Consider the following 15,661-nt stretch of genomic DNA (forward strand, 5'->3'; position numbering starts at 1 on the left):
GTCGAGCTAATTTTCATTTATATATATATATATGATTCTCAATTTAATTTGGTGGCACAGTCCGGTATAATGGCTGCAGACACAGTAAAAATCAAAAGCTACAATGTTGCATTGCTCTAAATTAAAGGGCTTACTTTTTCGCTAATTTATTTGTTTGGCCTTTTATGCCTTTATTTATAGAGAGAGGACAGTGGAAACAGTGAGCGAGAGAGTGGGGATGACACGCCGCAGGGGGCTGATGGTGCGAGTTGAACCCGGGGCCGTCACATTGAGGACTATGCCCTTTGTATATGGGGCGGCAATTTAACCGCTGAGCCAAACCAGAGCCCCTGTCCACGTACTTTTATCACTGTTTCACAACACTGCATACACTAAGACTCAGAATCAAAATTTTAATAATAATACTAATAATAATTACTTCTGTATTGGCATACTGAATGTAAGGGATGATCCTCACCTGACTTCAACATCTTAATAAACTTGCAAATAGCAGAGTCAAACTTTTACACGACCCCCAAGAAGCGATCATTTCACTCATTGTTTAATCAATGACCGAAATGCCTGACATTTATCCAAATTGATGGATCAATTTTTGTTACAACTGCTGTTGATCACAATGACAGTTTTCTATAGCTATGAAAGGTTTGTTTATATCTGTAAGGGTTGTTACTGGAGTTAAAAAATATTGTGGCAATGTCTCATCCCGAACTAGTATATGATAACATAACATAATGCTAAGCTAACATGGTTGGAAAATATGATGACCAAGGTGATCAGTTCAAAGTACAACTGTAACCCGAGAAACAAGTAATAATAAATGAATAATACATTTTATTTGTATTGCACTTTATATTTAAGGAATCTCAAAGTGCTACAGAGAAGAAAAATAAAACAAGACAATTTTTATGTGTAGTACTCATTTGGATTCGGTTGTCTGTTTGCAGTAAGGGCACTTTACTAACACACTCCCAACAGATGGCCTCGTTTCACTGGCGTGTGATGAGGCCTTTAGGGAGGGACCCAAATGTAATTCTCCATTGGTTAAACCACTGAACCAGGTCGACCAAGTGCCCAAAAAACATTAAACATTTAGTCAAGCTTCCATGAACTAGTCCAATTAAATTTGGAACTCAAATTGTGTAAATAAATCATGCAGACCAAACAAACAGTTCAGTGTGTTAGTGGAATTAAGCACAGAACAGTCAAGTTCCATGATGTAGCAAATCATGGAGTTCAGTTGTTTCTCCGGGACAGTATCCTGGCTGAACTAAGAAGTTGGTTTAATTTGAGCCACTGTATTGTGTACATCTGATGATTAAAGCACATATTATTAGACAATGCACTGCAATACTTCAGCAAACTTATGAGACAATGCAAGCACGTAGTTAAATGCTTGCTATGACCCCAATGTCTACTGCCAAACTTGCTTTACATATCCAAGAACACGACTGGAAGAGGGCTGTGGTTAGCGCTGTCGCCTCACAGCTAGAAGGTCCCGGGTTTGAATCCAGGATCGAACTTGGGGGGCCTTTCTGTGTGGAGTTTACATGTTCTCCTTGTGCATGCGTGGGTTCCCTCCAGGTGCTCCAGCTTGCTCCCACAGTCCATAGACATGCTCGTTAGGCTCATTGGTGACTCTGAATTGCCAGTGGGTGGATGTGAGCGTGAAAGGTTGTCTGTCTCTATGTGTCAGCCCTGTGATTGACTGGTATGTTCAGGGTGTACCCCGCCTCTCACCCAATGACAGCTGGGATAGGTTCCAGCCGCCCTGTGACCCTGAACGGGATAAGGGGTATAAATAATGGATGGATGGACAATTGGGAGACTGGTGGCAAAGGACCCTGAACCTCATATTCCTAAAGTCTATCCCACAAAACTTCCAGGCGGACTGTCAAATGAAGACTGAATAGGAAAGTTACTGTGACTCCTCATGTCACCTGACAAGAGCAAAAAGCTTGTCCACTGTTCTACATCAAGGAAGGAAAACACCTCTCCTCCTGAATCTTAATTTCAACAAACAGCTGCAACTTGTTAGTCACATGGTGGAATAAGCTTCTCTGGAGAGGTAGGGAAGTTTGAAATCCTGATATTTGGACAAAATGTTGAGTCTCATCTTTAAATGGGGCCATCACCTCAATTAGCTGGTCCATGGGCACTGTTCATGAGAAATGGGCGAGGTTGTCCTTGAGTGTTTTGGTTCTGCCTTCCTCACAAAAGGAGATTTCTGTTGAGTTCCTCAAAATGTTTCCTTCAACACCGGACAATAAACCCACTTGCAATCTGAAGTTCTTGTCCTTCTCCTTCTCCTTTCAAGAACACCATGGACAAGGCCATGCCTCCTCTTCCTTAGTCATCTCCTGGTTTGCAAGAACCTTTTCTTTGGCCGACCAAGAGTCCTCCTAAATTGACTGACCAAACTGGACCCACACCCAAGTTTGCTTCCAGGACATAAGAAGCTGCAGACCCTTTATTCTCCGGGGAGTAGCCTTGCTGAATCCAAAACCTATGGGCCTTTTACTCCATTATTTCAGCTACTATCAATGCTCAGTACAACTGTCACACAGTTAACAGTTCTCAACCTCCAAGAAAATAAAGTCTTGGCCTGGTTATCCCTTACCTCACCTTTATTGAAATTGTGCTTGTCAGTGTCGCACCGGCAATGTGACATTGCAATGTGGTCAAGAAAAAGTTGAGCTCCTTTTCATACACCTCTCGGCCTCATCCGGTGTGTCCGGGCTGAATTTAAGTATTGAACACCACTGTGGGGAAAACATCTCACACTGCTGTGCGAGTCACCTCACAGTTCTAATGCCAGCTGTCCAGCCCGGAGTCTATTGACAGAACATTAAGCTGGGTCATATAACGCCAGTGCTTGCGGCAACGGGTGCTTTCCCAGAGTGAGGAGCAGCTAGTGACAAGCCTTGGCGTTGAGATCAATGGCGGAAGCCCACCTGGAGATGGATGATGGTAGTACATTACCACTAATAAGTGTCTGCCACGCTGCAGACGGCGACAGAGGCTTACCTGCTGGCTGCTATCGACTCGAGAGGGGAGCAGAGCTGTCCATCCAGATTCCCTCCCCCCTTCTTAGGGGCCTGACAGAGTGCAAGAGATATGAAAAGCCATTGCGGCTGGGTTTCTCCCTCCAGTGAGAACGACAAAAGGAGGGGGCATTTTCTATACCCTAGTACATGTGCTGCTCAGTAGGTAGGCTGCTCAGTAAGGGTGGGTTACAAAGAGATACACAGCTTTACAATGAGACACTTAAATGTGATGATAAGTGGATTCAAAGCCACGGTTTAAGCTTGTTAAATCATTCAAACAGGCAACTTACTGCTACAAATCATGAAGCATCTATCTGTGTCTCCATTTTGTTTTGCTTTTTCACAGAATGATGTTCCTAAAAAGAGTGCAAAAGGCATTACTGATTAAAAACCTACCTACCTACAAACCTTATGGCGGACCAGTGGACATGCTTCAGACCCAATGAGCACACCAGCTCTCATATATCATGTTACATGCTGTAGTCACTAATCACTATGTAGTCGTAATGAGCCTTTGTAATTGAACATGCGTACATGAATCAAAAATAACAGCTACAAGATTACAATCTGACTCCATTCAACAGCCAATTAGTTACACCGAACCCGTCATCCAAATGTTATCCCAACACTATTAACATATTAGTCGATTCAGAAGACACGGGTGATGATGCAGCCATCTTTGGAAGAGAAACTGAGCTTGACATTTTCCCTCCGAAATGGAACACAGAAAAAAATTGTCTTGTGGTTCAGATATTGACATTTAAGAGGAAATTCAAAGATGGAACTTGTGCCATTCCAACAATCTTTCAATTAAGGCCGAGTCTATATTATAGCTGTCTGTTTTCACTCATGAAGGGATTCTGATAATGGCCGTTCTGGCATTTATGAGGAAACTGCTCCCAGGCCAGGAGCTACATTTACACACCATCTTGGAGCCTAATTGGGCAAGAAGTGAAGCCCCATTAAATAATATGCCACAATGTACAATATGCCAAGAGCTGAAACAAAGTGCCTGTCCCATTTAAGCTGGTTAAAGGCACTGATGCTGCCGTGACAGAATCCTGTACATTTCAGGATCACATGGAGACTGATTGGCGTCCATTTTGGCTTTTTTAAAAGAGGGAATGAGAGGATGTGACGGATGCTTTTACAGTCAGACTATTGCAGTTTAATACTATAATAGGCAATGAAATTATTCTCCAATGAAAAGATTACTTATATCACACATTGTTGCATTTCACCACAGCAGCCAACTTCAAGCTCTTCACTTTTGCGACTGTCAACAGTTTTCTTCAGCTGTTTTGATATCTTATAATGAGGCTCTGCTGGGTGACAACATGACATCCATTCATCTCCAGGTACAGCGCTTCTAATTTCTTTTCCTATTTACTCCCTGCTCAGCGCAGGTACTTGTTTTCTCATGGTTTCTAAACAATAATCCATCCCCAGGCTGCATATCAGCAGTAACTCAAGCTGCGCTACTGTAAACGCAGAACCTAAACAGCGTTGGCAACGTATGATTCATTTTGTGATTGGAAGATCAATAACCAATTTGAAGATGACCTGGTGGAGAGGATCCAGATTGCAGGGCTGTGCTTCGATGTGCAGCGTAAATCTCGGGTGGTGGATGTGCGTCTAGGCCTGCCACGGCTCCTGCTCTGGGGAATGATTTATGCCTCGGTTTCGCGGCGTGTCCTGAAGCGGTCGGGCTCTCGCCGAATGGCCGGAGCTAATTTGAGTGGCTCCAGTGAAAGAGGCTGCTGAGTGAATAGTGGGGATGGTAAACGAAAGGGTCAGGGTGTTACAGTTAGGGAAAGTGCAGAAAGTCATGATTGGTGTGGAGGAAGAAAATCCGAACAGCCATTAATCATTAGCTTCATCTTCATAATCAATATCAAAAGCTCAATTCACACTAAAATAAATGCTTGACTTCTTTTCAAGCGCATAAATGCAGTAGCACAATCTAAGCAAGAAAAAAGGAGGGAGAAAGTGAGAGTCCATGACTGGATGCGAGTCGAGAAGGTAAATGGTTGTGCCAGGCCATCATCTTAAGACCAGAGTCAATCATCCACAAAAGCACTGCAAAGAGACACGCTTAAATGCTCTCCTCACATCGGAGTAACAACCATTCCTCCGCTTGCATGGCCTCCCAGTTCAGCATGAGAGCAGCTCTGAGAGCCGGTTGCATAAGCGCCAAACGTGAACGGATCCAAGGCGACAGGAGGGAGAAAAGTTAGATGGAAGGAACTCATTAGAAGCGCTGCACTCTCCTCACAAACCCCATCTCGGGGATGTAGAGTAATTTGTTAACTGGCCATGAGTTTTGACGGATATCTCGCAACGCTTGACAAGTGAAAACAACCACCAGGCAGCTAATAGCTATACTGTCATGAGGGCAAATAAAAAGGCATGAGTTTGCATGCATGCAGGCTTTGTGGCGCTGGTCACATGAGACACGCAGTTTGCAAAAGGCAATTCCCTCACTCCCTAAGTTCCCCTAACAGATCTGCTCTCCCGCCAGGCCAGATGTGAGACGGAGGGATTGTTGGTGCTAGGAAAAAGGGGGTTGACTGAGGAGACGAGGGGTAAAAGGAAAAAAAAAGGTGTGCTTCATTAAGTGTTCAGATCCCAGGTGGCCATCTGTCCCGGTAGCACCATCCCTGTGGAGCAGAGCTGTGTGGTGTGGAGAGGAGATGAGCAGAGGCCTGCAGAGAGCAGCAGAAGAATCTTTGAGCCCACAGCTGCCAGTGGCTCCATCACACTCATGACTCTCCGGTAACTACACCAACACGCGATGGAGCAGCACCCGCTTCCTGCCTCTGACAATTACAGTGAGCCATTAAGGAGAATGAACGCTGCCTCAACAGATGGGAGAACGGAGGTGTGTTCATTGGCTTGTTTGGGGGAAGAAAAGACAAAGCTGAGGTGGAGGCAGATTGGGACAAGAGGAGACTGCTAAAAGTTTCCATAGCCGATGATTCCAGTTCTCGATACCTACCTGTGTTTTACTAAAGGTCAACTTACTATAAAATATTCTGTTGAATATATTCCTTTTGCGACTAAACATACAAAAACCCACCAAAATGAGTGCCTTGACACGTGTTTATCAGACTCTGGAAAACCTACTAATAAATGCCGATTGTCTCTTGCCCCATTGCCAGTGGAGTATACTCCTTTCGGTCTCCCGAAACAGGGTAAACAGTGAAGATATTACGGTGGTTAGGTCTTTATTCTATCTATTACTCATTCAGTCTATTTATCAAACTTGGCAGCAACAAATTTGGAACGATATTCGAGCGCTGCTCCGATGGAGACGGGCGTAACGACCCGGGTTTTCTGTTCCCATCATTGGCGATAATTACCCGGGTCTACTGCAGAGTCATTTGACCTGGGTCTGAATGCCGATTGTAGCCTTTCCCGCTAAGCAAAAAGTTTTTTGACCAGTGAGAAAGGGAGAGTTTTACAAGCGAGTTTAAGGGTTGAATTATTTCACTATTTGAAATGATAAGAAAACAACCCAAACTGGCAGTTATTTAATCCCTCCTGGCGAGGTTGAACTACAACACCACCATAGGGGACTCTCACTATGATCAACTAACATTACGCTGCATCGTTCACAGGGGAGTTTCCTCTTTAATTAACTAATTCCGACCACTAAGAGGTGTATGATAAGAGGCAATCGGAAGTTAATGGGTCACACAGCTGTGAAGTAAAACTGCATGGCCACCTTCCACAGGTTTGCCTCATGTGCTCTCCGTACATCCTTGAGCTCATCTGTGTGTATTTACTTCCAGTGGGCTATGAAGGCAGATGAAGGAGGAGCGGAGGGAAGCCTAGCTGGAGCTGTAAAGTAATGGTTTCCTGCTTTAATGAGCGACTGGGGACGGCAATATCTGGTGACAGAGAGGGTCCCTCTGCCGAGCCTCTGTCACAGTAGAGAGCCTCGTCCTAAATCTCGCTCTTATTGCTACGAGCAGCGCGACAATATCTCACTCCGGAGACGCAACTTCAGGTTTTTATGGGTGCTTGGGTAATTGAACAGCAGGAGGAAAAAGGGGTCTATGCACTTATCCGTAAAGGAAGTGTAAGCAAACTAAATGACTGGTGAATTGATATCGGTTCGCTCTCTTCACCCCCTCTCTGTTGCCTTTTACTCACAGTAGTTTGTCAATGAGATTTGTTTGTGAAGCAGCGGTGTTTGGCACTGGACGGATGGTGTCATCTAAGCTACATGTGTCCTGGTGCAAATAAGCCTGTCAGTTTAGCCACTGGTTCATATGTAATAGAGGACGGGACTGAGGGATGGTGGCAGCACAGTTTTATGGCCCCTAAAACCACACTTGTCATAGAAACCGTCCCCTGAGGCAGCTCCTACGGGCAGGACAGATATGTTTTGTCTCTGTATTTTACAATTACCTAACAGAGAGATGGACTATGTAACATTTTGAGTCTCTAAACTGGAAATATTAGCTGACACAGACTCTCAGGAGGCAAACGTTACAGCATGAAAGAAAACTGCAAAGTCAGACTTTTACTTCCACAATAAAACAGATTACTGACAGCTATATGAAGCAACTGAATTATGACAGAGATCCCATAAGACCTTTAAAGGGTTGGGCCACCATATGATACCACTGGACATCTTTAAATATTGCACATGTGGCAAAAAAGCGGAATCATTGGCATCTCCATGATTGTTCATCGGCCCACAATCACTTACCCGTAAAGTCCTGAATATAATTCGCACTGGAATTTAAGACGCAGTCCCCAAAGCTATTTATTAGTATACAAGTTATTTCAACACTATTTCAATTTATTTTCATTCAAAACACACACAAATTACAGCCTACCATCTGTTTTCTCCATGTCGAGTTTGCAGTCCGGCTAGCTGTAGCTAGCGGCAGCTGGCAGCCTACGGTATCGTTGATTGTTGTGAGGCTGGAGGCTGCACAGGCGATCATGACGGTGCATGTCCGTGACAAAGTGTTAACAACAATCTAGCTAATTTTCTTCTGTTAAAACAGCGAGGAAAACACAAAACAGCACTGAGGCATATTATAAATAGGAGACGTTGTAGCGGCTCGGACCCAGAAACAGTTTAATGCGGGGGTGTGACATCACCACTTAACATCCAGATAGCGCCGTCGTCTGGGTAAAAATACGGCAACACAATAACATACCTATCTCTGCATTTTATACTGGTATATTGTTTGCACAGGTATATAGGATGCAGCCCACTTTTTAGATAAAAGAATCTATTAAAAGTGCGTCTTATACACAGAATTTTACTCTAATCCCAAATTAGAGGTTAAGCTGAGGGCAACGATGAAAGAATCTCTGCACTTCTCATCTCACTTAGAAGTCATAAATCCCCCAGAGTTATGATACTTGAAATCACTTTAGCGCGTCTCATTTCTGTCTTGATTAAAAAGGATGTCTCTGTAAGGACTGGAGGGCTTTCATAGATGGAATCTAATTAACATTCAGTAAAAAGACCCACCAGGGATTCACTTTCTCACCAGGAAATCCTCAACCGCCTGTGCAGCCTCTCACGTCATGTGAATACAGTTTTCACATTGCAGAAAAACAAATACAAATGTCAAGGAAGCACAAACCAAAGAGAAACTTATTTGCTTCTTTTTGCTCCACATCCTGTCCAACTTCCAGGAAAGGAGCCGTTACATGGTGCGCTGCCACCCTAACAATGACAGCTCCATAACAAGCCTGGTGCACCGAAGAGCCCGGAGGTCCATTCTGCCAAAGCCACTCTCAGAAGCACTACAGGCACATGCGACAGCTCCCTCCTCTCCATGGACAAGCACACAAAGAGTCGACCTGAGACACGTGACAGGCCCTGGCCTGGAGCCGCTCTGCGCTGCTATTCCCCACAGTCCACTGTCACAACATCCTCACATACATGCAGCAAACGACACATCAAACACTGAGAGCTATGGAAACGTCCCAGTTGCTATTTCTATTCTAGAAAAAATCACAGAATTATGGGAGTGTTGTTAGTGATTGTTATTCACAAATCCCTCATTTTAATGATTAATCGATTAGTGTGAAGATATTCAATTAACACCACATTTAACAGAAGAAGGCCACAATTTCTCACATTTAAGAACCTTTTGGAACGTGTCTTGGTTTGGTTTTGAAATAGTTCCTGACACCTGACATATCAATTAAGTGTCAAAACATCTAAAGAAGTTAAATACACTCAGTCTTACTCATTTTATTTTTTTTTTCTCCCAGTTAACGGCTGCTGCCATGTGTTGGAATCTAATCATAACCCGGGAAATGATCAAGGCGAAAGCCTGTAAAAATATCTCCTTTGAAATGTGAGGGAAACATCTGTCTCTGGCACCTTTGAAACCCAAAGAGAGACATCTGCCCGACGTGGTGAAGCACCAAAAGTTCAACCTATTTTTATATACATCTAATTCCAACATGCAGCCCTTAATGTTGAAAATATTGTAAAAGCAAAAGAACATTGGTTTCATATTGCCTAATATTCTTGTTGTATGAAATCTTTGCCAGGCAGCAGAATATACTTTTCTTTTTGAAATTATGATTGGACATGTTTGGACGCAGAGCAGATGGTGGAAGGAGCAACAAGTGTGCAATTAAAGGCCTGAGGAGATGCCTGCAGTTCAACACAGGAGAGCTCCGGGAAGGAAACAAATTCAGCCACAGAGCGCAAAATTAAAAGTTCATACCTGCTGCATTTAAAGCTAAATATGACATCTAGAGTGCTAATGTACTGTAGAAATGAAACCAGCAAGCACACGTGAGCTAATTAACAGCTCAGGCAATTTTAAGTGGTCAGCAGACTGTCATGAAATTAATAGTTTTGCAGATACACATGGAGGTAACCATCCTCACACAATTGCCTATCCAGCTGTTTTTATCTCCACTTAATAAGCTGAGGCAGTAAATTCTATTAAGCGGAGTACAAATACAAGATGATCAGGGCCGATTTTGGGCTCGATTCCCCCCTTCCGACTATCATAACAAAGTCCCGATATTTTGATGCCTCTAAAGATGATCTCTCCAGATGTTCCTGTGGTGTGAGGGATGCTAAGAGTGATTTTATTTCTCCCCCGATCTGCTCGGAATTGCCGTCGTGGCCACACCGATTTCAAATCGTAAATATCAAACATTTTTAATATTTACGATCCTGTTGTGTGGGGGGAACCTCGAGGACAGCCGAGCACGCAGTCTGTGGATCATCTCGTGGAATGAAACAATAGCCAGTGGGGAAGCACGCTGAGTCAAGGAGGAAGCTCAACAACCGCAGCCATGGTGACAAAAGGCAAACAGGGAGCCTAAAGTAACATGTACAGCCCTTGTTCACGCCGTTTGTTCCTGAATTTTCAGTAAGAATTCCAAAAACTATCATCGCCAATTCTTCCTGCCCTTCGTCTGCCATGTTTGTTTAAGTCTCATTTGACCGCGAGAGTTTTGCAAGATTTCCAGTTGTGAGAGTCGGAGTGGAATCTGTTAGTGTGCTGTTTGGGCGTAATCGCTGCTCTCCACACACTATAGGAGCAAAACTGTCTAATCTATGATTATATGTCGTCATGTGTGGTGTCTCTCACATTTTCTTTCTTTTTTTTTGTAAGATTATTTTTTTGGCCTTTTATGCCTTTATTGACAGGCAGCAATGGATAGTGTCACAAACAGGGGACGAGTGAGTGGGGGATGACACGCGGCAAAGGGCCGAGGGCGGGAGTTGAACCCGGGGCCGCCGCATCGAGGACAATAGCCCCTCTCTCACATGGCATTAGACACCAGATTTCACATGAGTTTACCTAAAAATGGCGCAACATAAGCAGTAAGCTTGCCCTTTTCTCCCACATCCTTGAAGGGTTTTTCTATACAAGGTGCCGTGGAGATCTTGTGTTTGAGCAGCCATGGCCTTGCCTCATCTTTCATTCAAGCTGAGTCAGTATCAATCACATGACACTCCAGTGATAGATAGGCAATCTAATAACACTAGGAGCAAAAATAACTTCACTCACTCAATCCTTGACCTTACGGAGCGAGCAGTCAGTTTGCTTAAAAGCTACGGCTATCACATAAAAATTGATTTTTTCTTTTGGATCAATCGCTGTGGAAACATTTGAACTAAAACGGCCAGAGAAAACTGTCACTAATAAATAATTGCTGTTGCATTGGATTTATTCTCCGTCTCCGCCTCCTTTAAAGAAGTCCATATTTAAGAGGGTTTTTTGACTGCAGGCTATTTAGACCGAGGAAAAGATAATGCAAGCAGGTTTTCGAGGCAGCGAAGGAACAGCCTTCGGACGAGGAGCCATCTCAGCATGTGTAAGAGCCGGAGGAGAGACACAATTACCATCAAACGAGAGCGGCTGTGACACCGCTGAGGCGCCACACAGGACACAGGAAGTGGTGAAACATTTAGGTCACAGTGAGTTCACACATTATCGCAGCCACAGCAGGGAGAGCTGAAACGTTTACAGACGCAGCAAATTGTGTTAATCATGATGGGATGAAAGTTATTGGACATAAGAGCAGGGTTTAAAGAAGATGAGCATGACGAGGCAAACGTTCCGTCTGCAAAGGGAGGTAAAGGTTAGTTTACTAAAATGGTTGATGGCTTGGCTAAAGTATGAATGCGTAAAATATTTTAATTTTATTAGTTGTAATTTGTTGCCGTATCGATTAGTAAAAGTACTTTAGTGGAAGTAAAAGTGTAAAAAATGACTCAAGTAAAAGTAAAAAGTAGTTTGCTTTCTTTCTTTTCATAACAAAGCAATGTTGCCATGGTTACCTTACAAATGAAATAAAATGAAACCGTTATTTTCAAACCTGACCCTATGTTTACATGTTTGGTGTCAAAATGACGAGATGGACCGTTTGTCAAAGAGTAGGATCCTTTGTTTTACCAAAAACAGCCGTTAGATCGCTCGTCATTTTACTTCACAGAACAGAGGAGTTGCTGATGATCTACCGCTGCCTTGGTCGGTGTGTTACGACGTGTAACAAAGCAGTGGTAAACCAGCAAGTCTCGTGTTCTGCGAGGTAAAATTAGTGCTTTCTTAATGGAGTCTGGTGGTTTTAAAGCGAGCGATCTAACGGCTGTTAAAAACTTCCTTCAGTGTTTGTCAAAGGTGGCGTTTCACTCAACTCTTTTCTGTCCCATTCACGGTTCACTAACGTTACGCGTCGAGCTAGCAGTCGCAGCCCAGCTCCCCTTCTTCGCTTCGGACTCATCTGATTAACCTGTGTGTGATGCGACGCATTTGTTTGGCCTCCGGTCCAAGTCAGGTTTTCTTTCTAGCCGCAGTATCCGTAGATAAATATCTTACTTAGTAACGGATGGATATACAAATGTAGCAAATTATAACTTCCTTTAAAACATAGGCTACTTCAGTAAAAGTACAATTACTGACTGAAAGATACTCACAGAAGTACACGAAAAAGCTAATCAATTACAGTAACGTGAGTACTTGTAATTACTACTTTGTTACTTCCACCTCTGGCTTTGACCCAACACACATTTCTAAGCTAATCTACATTTTAAACTTCATTCATTTTTATATTTTTGACTTAAACGTGTCAACCACCTCTGCTTGTACCAAGAAAAATGGTTATTATTCATGACGAATCAATTTCAAATTAGCAGCATCCCACAAGTACTCCAGTGCCCCAGGTGTAAACGCAGCATTCATCTTTTTTTCATTAAATGCGATTTATTATCATGGAAAGGACAACGTATGAATAATTAGCAGAAAGGAGCTCATGACAACGAATCCTATTTTTGTCTTATGTCTTCACTCCAAACAAATGTAAGCCACAGCTCGCAGGGTTTCATCAAACATATCAATATTCAGCGGATAACGCCTTTATTCTGTGGCCAAGAGGAGCTCTCAGAGCCCCTCCAAACACCACAGGGAGTATCCACTAATGATCCAAAATGATAAGGAAATATGAAGTAAATAGCGGGTAATGAATTTAAATAAGCATCCGCATTTATTATACAGCAGTCTACATAATCAGAGCTGACCTTCTTGGGTGGAAACACAGCGAAAGCGGTAATATTAGATGGCGATGTGGTTCCAGCTTCAAAAAGAATCTCATGATGATCTGTTTGTTTGTCCTCTGGGGTCCATTGATAATTTAACAACAGATTAAAGAAAACTTGGCCTTACTGTAGTGCTGCATGATGACTCAATTCAAATGCATGAGTGTACTGTACCTTGTGTTTGAATAGCTGTGATTTTTAGTCTCAATGGGAGCACTTCCTGTTGATATAAAGGTGCAAAGACAGCACATACGGTTCTCTGTCGTATTGAGACTCCCAAGCTTCCAGTACAGAATAGGTAACGGAGTGGATAGATAGTCTCTTCACTCGGAGAACCAAGGTTACAACGTAACCAAGCGTTCTCTACCGTATGGGGACTATCTCCACTCCACTCTGTTACATATTCTATATGTGTTGGAAGCTGGAGAGAGAGTCTCTTCACTCGGAGAACCAAGGTTACAACGTAACCAAGCGTTCTCTACCGTATGGGGACTATCTCCACTCCACTCTGTTACATATTCTATATGTGTTGGAAGCTGGAGAGAGAGTCTCTTCACTCGGAGAACCAAGGTTACAACGTAACCAAGCGTTCTCTACCGTATGGGGACTATCTCCACTCCACTCTGTTACATATTCTATATGTGTTGGAAGCTGGAGAGATAGTCTCTTCACTCAGAGAACCAAGGTTATAACGTAACCTTTGACGTTAATGCTAACATCAGCATGCTAACATGTGCATAGTGACAATGCTAACATGCCAATGTTTAGAATGTATAATGTTAACTATGTCAACAATCCTAGTTTTTTAGCATGCCAACATTTACTAATTACTACTAATTCTTACTGGATGGTGGTGCCATTTGGAAAGTGAAGGGATCACTAAAGTTCGTAGGATTCATCTTCTGGGAACTATGAATGCTTCCACTGAATCTGTGGCCATCTATACAGTGGTTGTTGGGATGTTTTGGTCTGGAATGCTTGATCAATGCCAATCCCAAGAGCCAAGCTGCTACCACGGCTATAAACAGGGAATTTCAGTTATTTCAACGACCTATTTACATATCATGAATTTGCAGGGGTGAATTAATCTTCAGAGAGGAAGCAGAATAATCACAGTAGATGATCCTAAAGCAAAAAAAAATCATGGCTTCAATACGCCACTAAAATACAACATAAGAAAATGACCAGTCAAATCAATGGCTAATGTAGATAGCTTTGGCGTGCCAGTCGCCAGCCTCGGAAGCTAATGACCAGCCTATCCAGTAAAAGATCCATTGGGTTGCTATGTTAGACGCATGACTTGCCGGCCTGGTCGAATTAATTGGCGGCTTCTCATTTACCACCTCCGGCCTCTCAGTTACCTGCGCTGGCTTATCATTGGTGAGATCAGTAGCTGGCTTCGGCCTCTCAATAGTCTTAATTTTGTCCTTTTCCCTGCGCCATAAAAAATTGGCTACTATAACCCCAAACAATGGAGAATGAGAATGAAGAAGCATGCCTGGGACCAGTTTTGCTACGACCCATCTGTGTTGAGCTTGTAAAGTATTCTCTGCATAAATATTATTTACCTGTCTTTTACACACCAAACTACAGTGTAGTCATCTGTCAAAGTGGGATCATGTCTAAAAGACGCTGTTCGTGACTTTATAACAGATGGTATCCAAAAGGTCAAAGACACACATGGGGCTCGCTGCAGAGGGATCAATCCAGTAGGATACCCATGTGTGTTTATGGTGGATCCCACAGGGAGAGACGCCACCAAAGGCTTGTTTTGAACTCAGCACGTTACAAAGGGAGACCACCTACCTCAAGTCCTGATTCCATGGAGGCAGACGGCACCAAGCTTAGAGACGCCTGCGCCTCATTCATTCACATAAGGATCCCAGGAGTCCATTCAGCAGTGCTCACTCTGGGGACAACTCATTTAACATTCAACTAAAAATATTTAGTCAATAACTCCTGCTGAGTGGGTAATCTGTAAATAGACAGATAAACACTTAGAAGGCATGCAACTAGAAAATCACACAAAGAGAAAGTGTCTAATAATATGCATCACTAAAATACTAAGCTTGGGTCTATAGTTAAAAGTAAATGTAAAAGTAAATGTCTGTTAAGTCAATATCTATCGCCGAATGAGGTAACATAATGGTGATTGAGCCTATGGCCCACTGACGAAAGCCTTTGCTGTGCCCAGTTAGTGACGTGTTTCCATCAGCCAGCAGTGGTTGGTCTGCCAGAGAGGGTAGGCGGAGCTAAACGGCTGCTTTTCCGCTCTCTGCACGTGTTGCGAGTAAACACTAATCTACTATGGCTGAACAAACAAACAAACTAAAGATCGATGACTACAGATACAACTTCAAAAATAAGTGAAAATACAAAGAAAAAGAAACGAAGTTGACGCTCAGATGAAGCAAACAGTCTGAAAAGGAAAGCGACCGTCAGCGAGGAAAATCAAGAGATACAACCGGAGCCAACCATGGACGTCACACATGCGACACTGTCTGGATATCTGGGAAGTGTGCTCCCGCTATTACCGTTTATCACCATAGGTGCCGCCAAAGAGAACGAA

Source organism: Semicossyphus pulcher, unplaced genomic scaffold (genome assembly GCF_022749685.1).
Source record: "Semicossyphus pulcher isolate SPU_LCO1_2020_fin unplaced genomic scaffold, fSemPul1.0.p SCAF_16, whole genome shotgun sequence".
In the NCBI taxonomy this organism is placed as follows: Eukaryota; Metazoa; Chordata; class Actinopteri; order Labriformes; family Labridae; genus Semicossyphus; species Semicossyphus pulcher.